Source organism: Coenobita brevimanus, chromosome 26 (assembly GCF_032717465.1).
Source record: "Coenobita brevimanus isolate Jiangsu-jjx chromosome 26, ASM3271746v2, whole genome shotgun sequence".
Lineage (NCBI taxonomy): Eukaryota > Metazoa > Arthropoda > Malacostraca > Decapoda > Coenobitidae > Coenobita > Coenobita brevimanus.
The window spans coordinates 22,699,301-22,715,417 of record NC_136979.1 but is presented as its reverse complement, the minus strand read 5'-3'; the positions used below and the strand labels follow the sequence as shown (position 1 = coordinate 22,715,417).

Sequence of the window (16,117 nt, the reverse complement as noted above, 5' to 3'; positions counted from 1 at the left end):
GCAATATTCTGACGCCTATCAGGTAAACTGGTTATAAGACTTTATTTCTTGCTTTAACGTTATTTAATAGTACTTTAAGTTGCACATAAACTTACCAGAACAGTACAGTACTGTAAATATTTAACTTACAAATACTGTGCTACTGTACTGTACTCGGGAATGTCTCACTCACTGAATAATTTCCCGCCTAGATCGTCACGTAATCAAAACAAACCGGGCGCTGCGGTGACGTTCGAGGATTTGATCTTTCAAAGGCCTCTCCTGCGTTAATTTGTAGTTTTCATAATGGTTCTTTAATCTTACGTTGTCTTATATGTATCCCAGCCCTTACCGTGTATAATTGCGAGTGTGTTCCATGAGATCATGTTCCGTGCGTGTTTCCTGTATTACGGCACACCAAAGTACAATATATTAAAACTATGACATCCCGTAACATTACAGTAACCCCCCTCTCAAGTTCGCGAGGGTTACGTTCTATACCCCCTCCCTTATTCTTAATATTCGCTAATTCTTGACGCCTTCCTGAAAATGACATTTACCAGTAACTGCGTAGCCTATGAACCACTGTTGCTGTAATGCATCACCCATAAATAAATGTTCCTTGTTAAATCTGTTTCCCCTTTGTTTTTAGCTGTTCAGCTGTGACAACTCTTGCTTGATTGGTCAAGGTAATGGCGAGAGACTGTCCTAAGTATTTAACTAAACCTAATCTAACCTAGCTTATCTGTACCTAATAATTAATTTAACCATGCCTAACCTAACCTACAGTTAGGAAACTGGGAAACAAAATCCATCTTTGTGTATGTAAAGTTTCTTCCACTGCGCTGGAAACAAACAACCATAGGCATGACTTAACGTCTTAACCCCTCAATGGCTGTGAGTTCAGAAGTTTGCGTACACCCATGGCCGGCCCAAAACAATTTTGAAGTTCTAAAATCAATTTAACTTTCTTGAGGATGTGAAGATAATCATCTGGCACACCTAGCAATGTGTTTTTTTAGCTTCCTAAATCCATCCTGTCATTCGCTATCATTCACAGAAGAATTATGAAATTACGGCATATGTGCAATATGAGCGAAAACATCTGAAATTAAGCGACTGCCTGACTGCTTCGGATGGTAGAATACAGTCATGTAAACATACCAGTGGCCTTTGTTCCCTTCCCAGAATTGTTCACAGTTTTTTTATAGCTAACACTAACTCAATTTCACTGACAAGACTACTGTAAAAGGTTGTTCAATGTAGGGGGTTATTAACCCTCTCCGGCACAGTCACGCAAATCACGTTCCATGTGGTTTTGTAGGATGAAGCACAGTCACGCGAACTGCGTTCCTAACCACAAAAAAATTCACCAAAAATTAAGTTCTCGGCCGATTTGCGTCACATTTTGGTGTGTTTTAGCAGGCGCGTGTTTGTCCTGAGGTAAGGCATTGGCAACACTGTGACTGCTCTAATGAAACAATGTGTACCAGAAAAACCTCAGTATCACACGACTAGCCGGGATGGAAGGATGCACAGCCGTCAGTCATCCCTTTAAACCCGCCATTTTCCCCCTCCCACCCAAGGCAGAAGCCATCGCTGAAATATTGTGAATGTACAGTGTTTCTGACTATAATGTGAAGTGACTGTGTCTATGGAACATAGATATATTGTTTGTAAAGCATTGGGGCCTGTTATCAGCTGTTAGGCCTAGAGGCAGGAGGGTGGTTTGTTACAACGGGGTTTTCACTCTGCTTCACCCTGCAAGTAAATGGTGTGAGTATTTTACCTTTATAATGAAGCCAATACTTATATTCTGTGAAACATATAGTGCCTGGATTAGTGAAATAACTGACCTACTATAGCAGGCATTATGTATGCCATAAAGCTATGCCATAGTCGCTAAGGAAACAAGCGGTCACGTATGCCACAGAGTCAGGAAGGGAATAATAGAGGAGGTTGGGATGGAATCATGTGATAGTGTTTTATATTGCGTATGGTTTCATGTGAAACATAGGTATAAAGTAGTGCAGCGAGTGTTCACCGAGAAAAATTGCATGCATTGACTGACTTAGCAAAAACATAGTGCAAGTATCAGTGAAAAGAAATATGCCACAGTCACCTATATACGTATGTCGTGCAGTGAATGTTCATGGAGAAATCTAATGTGTGCATTGCATGTGTTTTAGGCAAACATATCGCAAGGAGAGAAAAAATACGCCACAGCCACAGACACACACATACACAGACACACACACTCACCCATACACATGCACACTCACCCACACACACTACATAATTCCTCATCTTCCAGCAATCCTTCATGCTCCGGCCAGTATCTCAACACCTCTGGAGGAAGTGAGTTATCCATATTTTGTTTATTAGTATATTAACCTATTTCTATAGTTCTATATTTTTTACACAAATAAGTTGTTTTTTACCTACACACATATGAGATGGAAGAAAGTTCAGCTTCAGTATCACTACCTAGCAAAAAGACTAATGGTCATGTTGAGTTTCTGAAAGCACTATCAAAAACCTTATGATATTTTACGTGTATGCTTGAGTAAAAAAAAAGAAAATAATAAAACCTAACAAGTGGAAATATGTAGGTGTGGGTGAGGCAGGGAAAGAATGTTTTGATCTCGCCTGTGGGCGAGGAGGAGTACTCTACGTTTGTCGTCCAATTACTCCAAAACTTGTACCAATCGATTTCATGTAAGAACCATGATAAAGATCAGTGAATTCTATGTATGTTCAGGACATAACAATATAATATCTCTGATGAAAAGCTGGGAATATAATGATTATTGTGCACGCATCACAAAAGTGATGCATGGCCGTGAGTACCCAGTTGTTTTTGGTGATTTACTCGAAAACTATGAGGCGTATCAAAACCACAGGGTGCTCATGAGAAAGCTTGTGAAATTCCGCATAATATTATGCAATAAAAATGTAAGGTGTGTGAGAAAAGTTCTTAAAAACTCCCAGAAATTTTTTCAAAAATGGCTTTCAGTTTTTGGCTATTTTCTCAAAAACTACAAATCGTATCACAACTGGATTTGTCTCACTAAAAAGCTGATAAAATTCTCTATCAAAACTTCTAATAACATTTTCCTGTATGATGGAAAGCATTCGAATGGTGATGTTGGGAACTGAAATTGACGTAACGGAATGTTTATTCACGGCCGACTAATGTTGTTTTATTTATGTTTTCCTGTTCTTTTGTGGTGCTTATTAGCTAGAAGAAACATCGACGAATACAATGAGATAGGTTTCATGGCAGTATATTGATGTTTGGGTGGCAAAAATAAGGCGAGAATACGTGTTATTTGTTGCGCGCGTGCAGCAGGGCCAGGTGGCCAGGGGGATAAAATCGTGCGCCAGAAAATTTACCAAAACTTATCGTGTGCAAGAGGGTTAAGGTGTTAATGGAATACAGTACTGTTTACATCAATAATCTCTTTTTCACGTATACGCACAAAAATGAACAAAAGAATGAGCACTAAATGTTTTTAACTTTCAGCAGATAGGATGGAGAAACAGAGGAAGGGAGGGATGGGAAGAAGGAGTATTTGTAAGGAGAATGGAAAGGTTACAAGAGGATCAGAAAAAGGCAGAGTATAAGAGAGAAGTGGAGGAACGATTGGGCAAATATGAATTGGAGCAGATGGGGGACGTGGAAGGTGTGTGCAGGATATTTACAGAAGAAGTGCATGCAGCATGTGATGTGGTGTGTGGGATGAAGAGAGGATGGAGGGGAATGCAAGGAACAGCGTGGTGGAATGAAGAGGTGAGACAGGCTGTGGCACAAAAGAAGAAAGCATACAATAAATGGATGAGAAATAGGGGCGTGGAAGAAGTTGAGAGGCAGAAGAGAGAGTTATATGTACAAAGAAAGAGAGAGGTGAAAAGATTAGTAAGAGAGAGTAAGAAGGGAGCAGATGACGAATTTGGAAGGAACTTGAGTGTAAACTGGAGGGATGGTAAGAAAATGTTCTGGAAAGAGGTGAAAAGAGTAAGACATGGTGGAAGTGACGTTAGTAGGGGAGTGAAAGGTAAAAATGGTAGATTACTAGTGGAGAAGGGAGAAAAAGTGAGCAGATGGATAGAACACTTTAAGGAATTGCTGAACATAGAGGATGGAAGTAAAGCGAGTATAAGTGGCTGCGGAATGGCTGGGAGGAGGAGGGAGGTGAGAAGACAGGAAGAAATCAGTAGGATAGAAGTTGTGGAAGCAATGAAGACAATGAAGAAAGTGAAATTGGGGAAAGCCCCGGGAATTGATGGAGTGTGTGGTGAAATGCTGAAGTATGGGGGAGAGATAGTAGTAGAATGGATGTGGAAAATGTACAGATTGGCCTGGGAGGAAGGTAGAGTCCTGGAGGATTGGAAGTCAGATATAATTATTCCCTTGTACAAAGGAAAAGGGGGAAAAAGAAGTGTGTGGTAATCATAGGGGCATCTGTCTTCTTAGTATAATAGGAAAAGTGTATGGAAGGATACTTATTGACAGAGTTAGAGAAAGAACAGAGGAATTAGTTGGAGAAGAACAGGGAGGCTTTAGGAAGGGAAAAGGTTGTGTAGATCAGATATTCATTCTTAGATCTTTAGTGGAAAAGTTTCTAGAGAAGGGAAAGAAGTTGAATGCGGCTTTCATGGATTTGGAGAAAGCATATGACAGGGTGGACAGACAAGGATTGTGGAGAGTTTAACGAATATATGGAGTAGATGGGAAGTTGTTGAATGCTGTGAAGAGTATGTATGATGGTGCTAAGGCTGCAGTGCGTGTGGATGGTGAACTGAGTGAATTTTTCTCTTTGAAGGTTGGGTTGAAGCAGGGATGTGTCATGTCTCCATGGTTGTTCAATCTGTACATGGATGGGGTAATAAAAGAGATACAAGGTAGGATAGTGGATGTTGGAGTGGCCCTGGTGAGAGAGGGTAGTGTTTGGAAACTCCCTGTACTGTTGTTTGCAGATGATACTGTGTTGTTGAGTGAAGACGAAGGAGAGCTGCAAGGCTTGGTGGATGAGTTTGAGAGAGTGTATAAGAAATGGAATCTAAAGGTGAATGTAGGGAAGAGTAAAGTGATGGTCTTTGAGAGAGGTGAAGTCAATAAACGTACAGCGAGGTTGGATGGTGAGGAATTGGAAAATGTGAGTACATTTAAGTACTTGGGTAGTGTGATGAGTAAAGATGGAGGTTTGGAGGGTGAAGTGCTTGAAAGGGTACAGCAGGGAAGGTTGCTGGTTCCTTGAAAGCATGATAAGAAGCAGGGAAGTGAGCATGGAAGTGAAAAAGTTACTACATGACAGTATTGTGATACCAACTCTAATGTATGGATGCGAAGCTTGGACATGGCTGGAAGGACACAAGTCAAGAGTGAGAGCAGTGGAAATGAGTTATTTAAGAGGAGCCTGTGGAGTCACATGGAGAGACGGGCTGACAAATGAGAATATAAAGGAGCGTTGTGGTGTGGATGTGGATGTGGATGTGATAGGAAGCGTTAGGAGGAATACACTGAGGTGGTTTGGCCATGTGGAGAGGATGGAGGGTGAAAGACTGACGAAGAGAGTGTATGTGAGTGAGGTGGAGGGGGGAAGATGGAGGGGGAGGCCAAGGATGAGATGGAGAGATGGGGTGGAGAGGTATATGAGAGAGGGGGGGTGAGTTGGGAGCGGGGCAGCGAAATGGCGGGGGACAAGGCGACGTGGAGGCGATTTGTTTGTGGCCACCCCGAACAGGATTAAGGCATCTGGCAATAGATAGATAGATAGAGACAGACTTTACCAGTTCAATTCATATTCCTGCTGTTTATTTTCTGTATTTTTCTGACCATTTGTTAAAGGAAGAACTGGCTAATCAGTGAAGTCAGCAATCAGTGAGTTCGGCAATTATGGTGCTCTACCGTAGTAATAAAATATGCAAACAGAGAATACGGTAAGGATAGTAAGAGAATAAAAAAATAAATAAGGTGAGGATTCCAGTAAGTCAGTGGTTTAGGAATGGATTTCCCTTAACAGAATTGTACTAGTGTTAATGGAAATTTTCTTTTAAATAAGCCAAATAAATACTGGAAAAAAAAGTTTAGTTTCTGTATTTTTCCGACTATTTTCTTTTTAAGGAGGAGACCACTAATTAGTGTAGTCATCAATTATGAGTTCATCAGTTATGGGGTTCTAAAGTGTGTATTTACGAAAACTGTGCACAAAGGAAAATTTTTTGCATGAAGTTACATACCGTAACTCTGAATTTTTCATGTGCCCGCTTAGTGACACTGAACCCCCCTGTCTGACCTGTATGGGGATCCAAGTTATGTGTGTCCAACTTACCAAGGCTTGAGTGTGTGTGTGTGTGTGTGTGTGTGTGTGTGTGTGTGTGTGTGTGTGTGTGTGTGTGTGTGTGTGTGTGTGTTCTTACCTACCTAATTGTTCTTACCTAATTGTATCTTTACAGGAATGAGTCAAGCTCGTACTGTCCCGTGTCTTAAACCATATTTATCGTACATATCCTTAAATTTGTGAATTGTTTTGGCACACACTATTTCATTTGGTAGTGCATTCCATTGATCAATTGCTCTGTTTGGGAAACTGAATTTCCTTACGTCTTTATCACCTCTCTTCTTATGCAGTTTTTTGCAGAGTCCTCTTGCTGATGCTTCTCCATATGTTAAGCAATCATTTATGTCTATTTTCTTCTTTCCTGATATGCACTTATATAGCATTACCATGTCACCTCTTTTCCTTCTCTCCTGTAAAGTTGGTAGATTCAGTTTATTTAGTCTTTCTTCGTAGCTTAGATCCCTTAAGCTTGGTATCCATCTTGTAGTGGCCCTTTGAACTTTTTCAATCTTGTCTATATGATTTTTGAGATGAGGACTCCAGACTACTGATGCATATTCCAGGGTTGGTCTAATGAATGATGTTATTATCCTTCTTAGCATGTCTTCATTTATGTATGTAAATGCTATTCTCATATTTGCAAGCAGTGTATACATGTTCCGTACCTTCTCGCTGATGTGGTCAGCCGGAGATAGTCTGTTATTGATAATCACACCTAGGTCTTTCTCTCTTTCTGATGTGTATAGGGTTTTATTTCCTAACTTATAATCCCAATCAGGTCTTTTTCCACTTTTACCAAACTTGATTACATGACACTTGTCCACATTGAATTCCATTTGCCATGTACTACTCCATTCATGAAGTTTATTTAATTCTTCTTGTAGCTCTTTGCAAGAGTCTGTGTTAGTAATTCTCCTTTGTATTTTTGCATCATCTGCAAACATATTCAGATAGCTTTCATATCCAGTGTTACTGTTTATATCATTTATATACACTAAAAACATGATTGGTGCCAGCACTGAACCCTGTGGTACTCCACTAGTCACTTCTTTCCATGATGAGTAGTTTCCTCTTAGTACTGTCCTCATTTCTCTTTTTATGAGAAAGTCTTGCATCCAACAAAACAGTTTGCCTCAAATTCCTCCTTGATGGTACAGTTTCCATAAAACTCTTTGGTACTGTGTCAAAAGCTTTCTTGAAATCTAAATAGATACTGTCCACCCATCCTTCCCTTTCCTGTATTGTGTTTGTTACTCTGTCATAGTAGCTCAACAGATTAGTAACACATGATTTTCCTTTTCTGAAACCAAACTGTCTTTCTGTTATCATACTGTGTTCTTCTAGATGATTTACCCATGCTTTTCTTATAAGTTTTTCTAATACCTTGCTTACAACACTGGTCAGTGATACTGGTCGGTAGTTGAGTGGATTTTGTCTATTTCCTTTCTTGAATAAGGGGACAATATTTGCTTTTTTCCAAATATCAGGTAGTTTACCTTGACTCAAGGATTTCTTGAAAATTATAAATAATGGTTTACTTAACTCCTTTGCACATTCTCGTAATACCCAACATGAAATTTCATCAGGACCACTTGCTTTTCCTCTGTCTAATCTACTTAACTCCTCCTGTATTACTTTTTCTGCTATTTGTATATCTGGTGGTATGTGTGGACATGCGTGTTCCACATAGTCCCTCTCAAAATTTTTTTCTTCTGTAAAAACTAATTGGAAATTCTTATTTAGTGCTTCACAAATATCTTTCTCTTGTGTATAAGTGATTCCCTCGTCCGTAATGGATTGTATTATATCTTTTACTTTGGTTTTCCTTCTGATATAGCTGTAAAACAGCTTTGGTTGATCACTACTTTTATTTATTATATCCTCCTCCAACTGTTTTTGGGCTTCCCTCCTTATTCTTGTATAGGTGTTTCTTGCCTGTTTGTAATTAGTATATGCCCTTTCACTATTGTGTCTTCTGTATCTATTCCACAACAAATCTCTTCTTTCGATTTTTTACATTCTGTACTGAACCATTTCTGTATTTTCTTATCTGCTTCTTTGTGCTGTGGGATGTACTTCTGGACTCCTATTTCATAAAATTCACAAAAATTTTTATATACAGCATTTAAATCTTGTCCTCTAAGCTCATTTTCCCAATCAACTTCTAAGAAATACTTCTTTAGGTCTTGGTAATTTCCCTTTTTATAGTTTAGGCTCTTTTTGTAACTGTCATTGCTGTTTACTATGTCATATGCTATCCTGAAGTTATAATTTAGTACTGCATGATCGCTTTTGCCGAGTGGAGGGTGATATATTAAATTGTCAATATCATTTTCTTGCCTAGTAAATATTAGATCTAGCACTGAAGGTACATCAAGTCCTCTTTTTCTGGTGGTTTCTCTCACATGTTGCGTTAAGAAAAACTCTTGTACGAGATTCATATGCTATCCTGAAGTTATAATTTAGTACTGCATGATCGCTTTTGCCGAGTGGAGGGTGATATATTAAATTGTCAATATCATTTTCTTGCCTAGTAAATATTAGATCTAGCACTGAAGGTACATCAAGTCCTCTTTTTCTGGTGGTTTCCCTCACATGTTGCATTAAGAAAAACTCTTGTACGAGATCCAGGAGCTTTTGGTCCCAACAGCTTTCTTGGCTATTTATATCTAGAGTATTCCAATTTATATTTGTATTGAAGTCCCCAGTTAGTATAATTCTTTCCGATTTCTCTTCCACTTTATGTAGCAATGATCTTATACTCTGAATTGTACTCTCTGCCAGGTCCTCATATTCGTCTCTTTCCCACGTGTTTGATCTGGGTGGCATGTACAAATTGGCTACAATTACTTTACCTTCAGATGTGTCGATCTCTACTGCAATCAGTTCTACTTGTGATGGTATATCTAGTTTTATTTCCTTGACTTTTAGATTTTTCTTAGTTAATATAATAATTCATCCTCCTTTTTTTAAATTTCTGTCTCTTCTCCATATATTGTATTCCTCTAAGTTTAGTATGTCATTGGATATCCTTGGTGTTAATTTTGTTTCAGTTAGGCATATTATTTGTGGTTCATTTTCTCTGACATAATCATTCATCTCTAGTAATTTAGGTATCATTCCATCCACATTTGAGTACATCAACTTTATCATCTTGTTTATATACTTGTCATGACATGGTTCTACTACCTTCCTCCTTTTTCTTCCATCCTGTTTGTGTACCACTTTCGTACTTGCAATCCTATTACTTTGTAAAAAAAATTTCTTCTCCTCTTCTGATCTTCCCTCATTTTTTGTTTTTGCTTCCTCCCTTTTCTCTTTCAGTAATTTCAGTTCCTCTTGTGTTAGGCATCTTTTTATCCATACATTTTTGAACTCCTCTTTTTCCATAAGATTCTTTGCATTTTTTAGTATCTCTTCCACAGTGTTTACTCTCCGGAAAGTCACCTTTAGAGGTCTTGTCTTGCTTTTCTCGTATTTCCCTAGCCTTTTGTGTTCCTCTATGTCTTTACTACAGATTTCCTCTGATACTTCTTTCAGTAAGTTCATTACATTTGTCATCTCATTTTTGTCTCTTGTGATCTTATTTTTAACTTCTTCCTCTTCAATACCAGTGATTACTATTGATTTGTTTATCTCTACTGAATCTCTGACTAACTTTGGATTGTTTTGGATTATTCTTTTCACCTCCTTTTTGATACTTTTTTCCTCCACCCTTGTTTCTAAGTCTTTCTTTACTTTCACCATTTCAGCATACATGGTTTCTACATCATTTTTGTAGCTTTGCACAGCTTCATTCACTTGTGTTATCTTCTCCTCAATGTCACTGCTCTGGTCAATAAGACTGCTAACTTGCCTAATTGTCTCTGTGTCATTTTTGAACTCTCCCATAACACTCTCGTGATTGACTATTGTACTTGCCATTTCACTCATTTTCTTCCTAGGTGTACTCAATTCCACTGTTAGTTCACTGATGGTTGTGTCTTTCTTATTGGCCTCCCTTCCTAGTTTTTCTATTTCTTCCTTTTGCAAGTGCATCTGCTTCTTTATTTCATCAATTTCATTTTTGAAAGCCATTTCTAGTTTGTTTACATGTTCGACCAGTCTATTGTGAGTCTCTACTTCAACCAGTTCTTGGTAGAAATCATCATTTTGCTTTTTACCTTTATCCCTTTTCTTTTCCAAATTTGCTTTACTAAAGTATGTATCCATTTCGCAATACTTAAAGTGCAAAGCATGTACTTACAATCTCCGTGTTGTTGTAGTCTAAACAAACCTCAGAGATGACTCAGCATATTCTTTCGTCTTGGTTCTATTTCCTGTTTGAACAAGTCTTGTTTAAACTTATTATTTTTTTCCTTTTAATAATGAACAATCATTAGTCTAACCTGGTACTGAGCTTGACTCATACAAAGATACAAATTTAGGTAATGCCACTGGCCGTGATGATTTGGTACGGAGCGCCGGTGACGCACGTCCGCCTAAATTGAATCCCTGTGTGTGTGTGTGTGTGTGTGTGTGTGTGTGTGTATACCATTTTATATATATATATATATATATATACACATTATCTATCTATCTATCTATATATCCATCCATCCATCATCCAGTCCTACGTTGCCCCATGAGGAGCGTAGGAGCCCGGGGCTAAGTAAGTTGGTCCTGACATTTCAGATGAGAGTGACCAGCCTCACTCATCCCTGAATGGCATTACGTGAGCAATAAACCCCAACCACCCCTTGGATATAAACTTTTACCAGTCCAATCTGACTGGAGTGTCAGAATTACCCACCAAACCACCATGCACCATAATTTGGTTATATGGTTACCACCCACCATAGTAAATGGTTTCCTGGTGTACAGCAAACCATTCAGCTTGTCACTCAGTGTAGAGTCACCCATAGGCAGAAGGAACAGGAAAGAATGAAAGCAAGACAAAAGAGGGGATGTAAAGTTACCTGTAGGCAAAAGGACGAGGAAAAAATGAAGTAAAGAAAGACAGAAGAAGAAGGATGGAAAGGAGGGAGGAGAGGATAGGGCAGACACCCAAGAGCAGCACTACATTGAATGAGTGGATGGTGAGTGCCCCCACCTGAGACTTTATATATAGGTAGATAGATAGATAGACAGACAGATAGATAGACAGACAGATAAATACACTCAAACCTCAGTTTCAGGGACTAAATGGGGAATCAATTTGTCTCTACTTGAACTGTCCCTTAGTTGAAAATGTCCACTGTTTTACCACATATAAAGACAATCTTATTATGATATGCAATGATTGTTTCACTTATTTAGATGCTTATCAATATTATTTTACGGGTACTGTATAAAGAAACATATTAATGTGTATAACTTACACATTACGTATAATTTTTGAAGGGTCTTGTCTGTTTGTCAGGTAGAATACAGAGTCCTTTAAATCTGAAATCCCTTAAATCGAGGTTTGAGTGTGTGTGTGTATACAGTATATATATATATATATATATATATATATATATATATATATATATATATACATATATGTATGTATATATAAATCTATATATATATATACATTTACTGTATATATATCTATCTATTGCCAGACGTCTCAGTCCCGTTTGGGGTGGCCACAAACAAATCGCCTCCATGTCGTCCTGTCTCCCGCCATTTCACTGCCCTGCTCCCAACTCACACCCCCCTCTCTCATATACCTCTCCACCCCATCCTGTATATATATATAGGTATATATAAAGTAAGACCTCACTATAAGGGCCTAACTGGGGCCCAAACCATTCCGAAAAATGCAAAATTCCGATAAAAGTGACATCCGGTCATCCCCCTGCTAATCCGGACTTTTTCCGATATATCAGACATTAGCCCGGATCACATGAACGGTTTTCAAACTGTTTTGACTACCACTGTGGTACTGTAGTGTTATAACTTCACTACAATAATCAATGGTATAATATATATATAATAATACTGTACTGTACACTGATAAGCATGTCTTTTATTTACCTTATTGTGGTGAACGTAGCTGAAGTGGTCAGGCAGTCCGGACTCCTTCTGGCTTTATCGGACTTTTTCTGATATACAGTATAGGAATTTTGTCTGGTAGCTTCTCGAGACCGATAAAAGCGAATTCCGGTGGAGTCACATGGAGAGACAGGCTGACGAATGAGGATATAAAGAAGCGTTGTGGTGTGGATGTGGATGTGATAGGAAGCGTTATGAGGAACACTGTGAGGTGGTTTGGCCATGTGGAGAGAATGGAGGGTGAAAGACTGACAAAGAGAGTGTATGTGAGTGAGGTGGAGGGGGGAAGAGGGAGGGGGAGGCCGAGGATGAGATGGAGGGATGGGGTGGAGAGGTATATGAGAGAGGGGGGTGTGAGTTGGGAGCAGGGCATTGAAATGGCGGGGGATAGGGCGACTTGGAGGCTATTTGTTTGTGGCCACCCCAAACGGGATTGAGGCGTCTGGCAACAGATAGACAGATAGATAGATATGTACATATAAATAAATATATATATATATATATATATATATATATATATATATATACAGTATATATATATATATATATATATATATATATATATATATATATATATATATATACAGTATATATATATATATATATATATATATATATATATATATATATATACAGTATATATATATATATATATATATATATATATATATATATATATATATATATATATATATATATATATATATATATATATATATATATATATATATATATATATATATATATATATATATATATATATATATATATATAGTATATATATATATATATATATATATATATATATATATATATATATATATATATATATATATATATATATATATATATATACAGTATATATATATATATATATATATATATATATATATATATATATATATATATATATATATATATATATATATATATATATATATATATATATATATATATATATATATATATATATATATATATATATATATATATATATATATATATATATATATATATATATATATATATATATATATATATATATATATATATATATATATACAGTATATATATATATATATATATATATATATATATATATATATATATATATATATATATATATATATTTATATATATATATATATTATATATATATATATATATATATATATATATATATATATATATATATACAGTAATATCTATATATATATACACCCATTGCAATTTCACTAAGGACCTACACACAGAATTGCTACTGGAGAGTTGTCTATCTTTGCTTTGTGCTTCCACCTCTACCAAGTGAATTTTTTGGGCAAGAAGTAACTGGCAACTCCTCTGGTATTGGTGGGAGGTGGTGAAACACTCAGCACATCAGTGCTTGCCCAGAAGTGAGAGTGGGAGTATATGTTCCCGTCGATCCGAACTTGTACATCCCTCTATTTTCGTATGCATTACCGTTTGCCCTGTTATTTTCCTTGAGTCGGGTTGTCAGGCCTGGAAAGTACTGCTCAAGGGATGAGACGGTCCGTATCATTGCATGGAGGCAGGATAATATCCCTATCAACATGATTTGTGAACGTACTGGATGCGCAAAACTGACCCGTCATGAAGATTCTTGCAGCAGCAAGTGGCCTGCCACCGGATGTTGTACCACAGCACAAGCATGGCAGTGGAAAGAAGAGGATGACTTCCAGAGGTACAGATACGCTTCTGAAGAGGGAAGTACAGTAATCAAGAATCCTCGACTGACAGCAGCAGAATTGAAGAGAATGCATCCCAAGCTGTTATGAGATGTCTCAATTCGAACTATCCAACACCGTTTGCAGAAGGAGCTGGGTTTGTCAAGTCACACCGCAGCCAAGAAACTGTTTCTCACTGACCGCATGAAGAAGCAGTGCATTCAGTTTGCCTAGAAGTATGCACACTGGACATGGGATCAGTGGAGAAAAGTTATGTTTTCCGATGAAAGCACATTTCAAGTGTTCCAGGTGCATTCTGCAAGGTTCGTCGCCGTGCCTCCCGCAGTCGATATGACCCTGCTTACACGATGCTGACTGTTAAGCACCCACAATCAGTAATGGCATGGGGGTGTTTCTCAGGTGAAATGGGAAGGGGAGGCCTCTACTTTTTTCATAAGAACTTGATGATGAATTGTGGCTGGTACATTCATGTTCTGAAAGATCATTTGTTAAGCTTTATTGCTATTCATGGGTGCGACTTTTTCATGCATGATTCAGCTCCATGTCACAAGTCAAGAAAGGTGAGAAAATGGCTTCAGGATAATCGGAGTGAGGTCCTAGACTGGCCTGGCAACAGTCCAGATCTAAATCCGATAGAAAATTGCTGGACAAAGATAATGAAAATCAAGGCAGAGAAGAAGACACCCAATCTGGACAACCTCAAGACTGAACTGATAAAATCTTAGGTGCAAAGAAATGTCCTTAGATTACTTTAGAGATCCGAGTGATTCCATGGCAAAATGCATCCAACTTGTCCTAAAAAACAAGGGAAACATGATTTCATTTTAATGAATAGCATTTCATGAACAAACATTGTGATATACTATGATTTCTGTGTTTTTCAACACCTTGTGGGGGAAGGTCCTAAGTCAATTTGCAGTAGCTGTATATATATATATATATATATATATATATATATATATATATATATATATATATATATATATATATATATATATATATATATATATACAAAATCACCTAATCCAGCCTTGCCCCACGACAAGCATAGGAGCCTGGGGCTAGGCAAGTTGGTCCTGACATTTAAGATGAGTGTGACCTGCCTCACTCATCCCTGAGTGGCATTATGTGAGCAATAAACCCCAACCATCCCTTGGATATAAGCCTGCACCAGGTCAATCCGACTGAAGTGCCTTAACTGCCCACTAAATATATGTACAGTATATACCGTATATCAACACTGTCTACTGAACCATGTGCTCCCATGGTGCAGCCTGGTAAACTTAAAAAATGCTGTGAATATTTCAAAATGGCAGCCTACAAGTGAAGATTGTCTGGCACAGCAAACATTTGTCACTCAGACCTGCAAAGTTTAAACTGAAATGCGCTAACACTGATGGTGTATCCTGATCATATGTGTGTGCAAAAGATAATCACAGTAAATTTTATCAAGTGAAAATTATGAAACTACCATAGTCATTACACTTCACTTGCTACTTCTATCTATCTATCTATTGCCAGATGCCATAATCCCTTAAGGGGTGGCCATTTGACTTTGAGTTATTTGTTTTACGGGGAGGGGCACTAACCCTCCACCAACTCACTTGCTGACACGTAGGGAGCACGTATGGTTTGGTTCTATGGTTACCACCCAGCGTTGTAAATGGTTTCTTGGCTTACAGGAAACCATTTGGCTTGTCACTCAATGTAAAGCCACCTGTAAAGGAAAGAAAAGCAATAAGAAGTGACAGGAAAGATGGGAGAAATAGGAAGAAAGGGGGGCAGGCACAGAAAAAGAATGATAAAGGCTAAGGAAGAAGTAGGCAGCACTACATCAAGTGAGTGGATGATGGTCGCCACCACCTACCACAAACTTGCTACTTACCACCAAAATTTAAGACTAGAAAACAAGTTTCCAATGCACTGAAGCTGGCTGTTACTTCACTTCACTGAAACTCATATGCTGCTTGAACTCCATGATCACACTACCATTCCATCATTGACACTAACATAACCGACTGTGAAAAGTTTAAAGGCCATCTTAGATCAAACAAATGACTGTAAGCT

At 37.8% G+C, this 16,117-nt stretch overlaps 1 protein-coding gene across 1 annotated transcript in view; it reads right to left on the bottom strand.

The window, feature by feature from the left end:
• Positions 1-16,117, bottom strand: part of LOC145394076 (transmembrane protein 209) — a 478,224-nt gene that overhangs the window by 188,282 nt on the left and 273,825 nt on the right. The gene's annotated exons all lie outside the window — the stretch shown is intronic.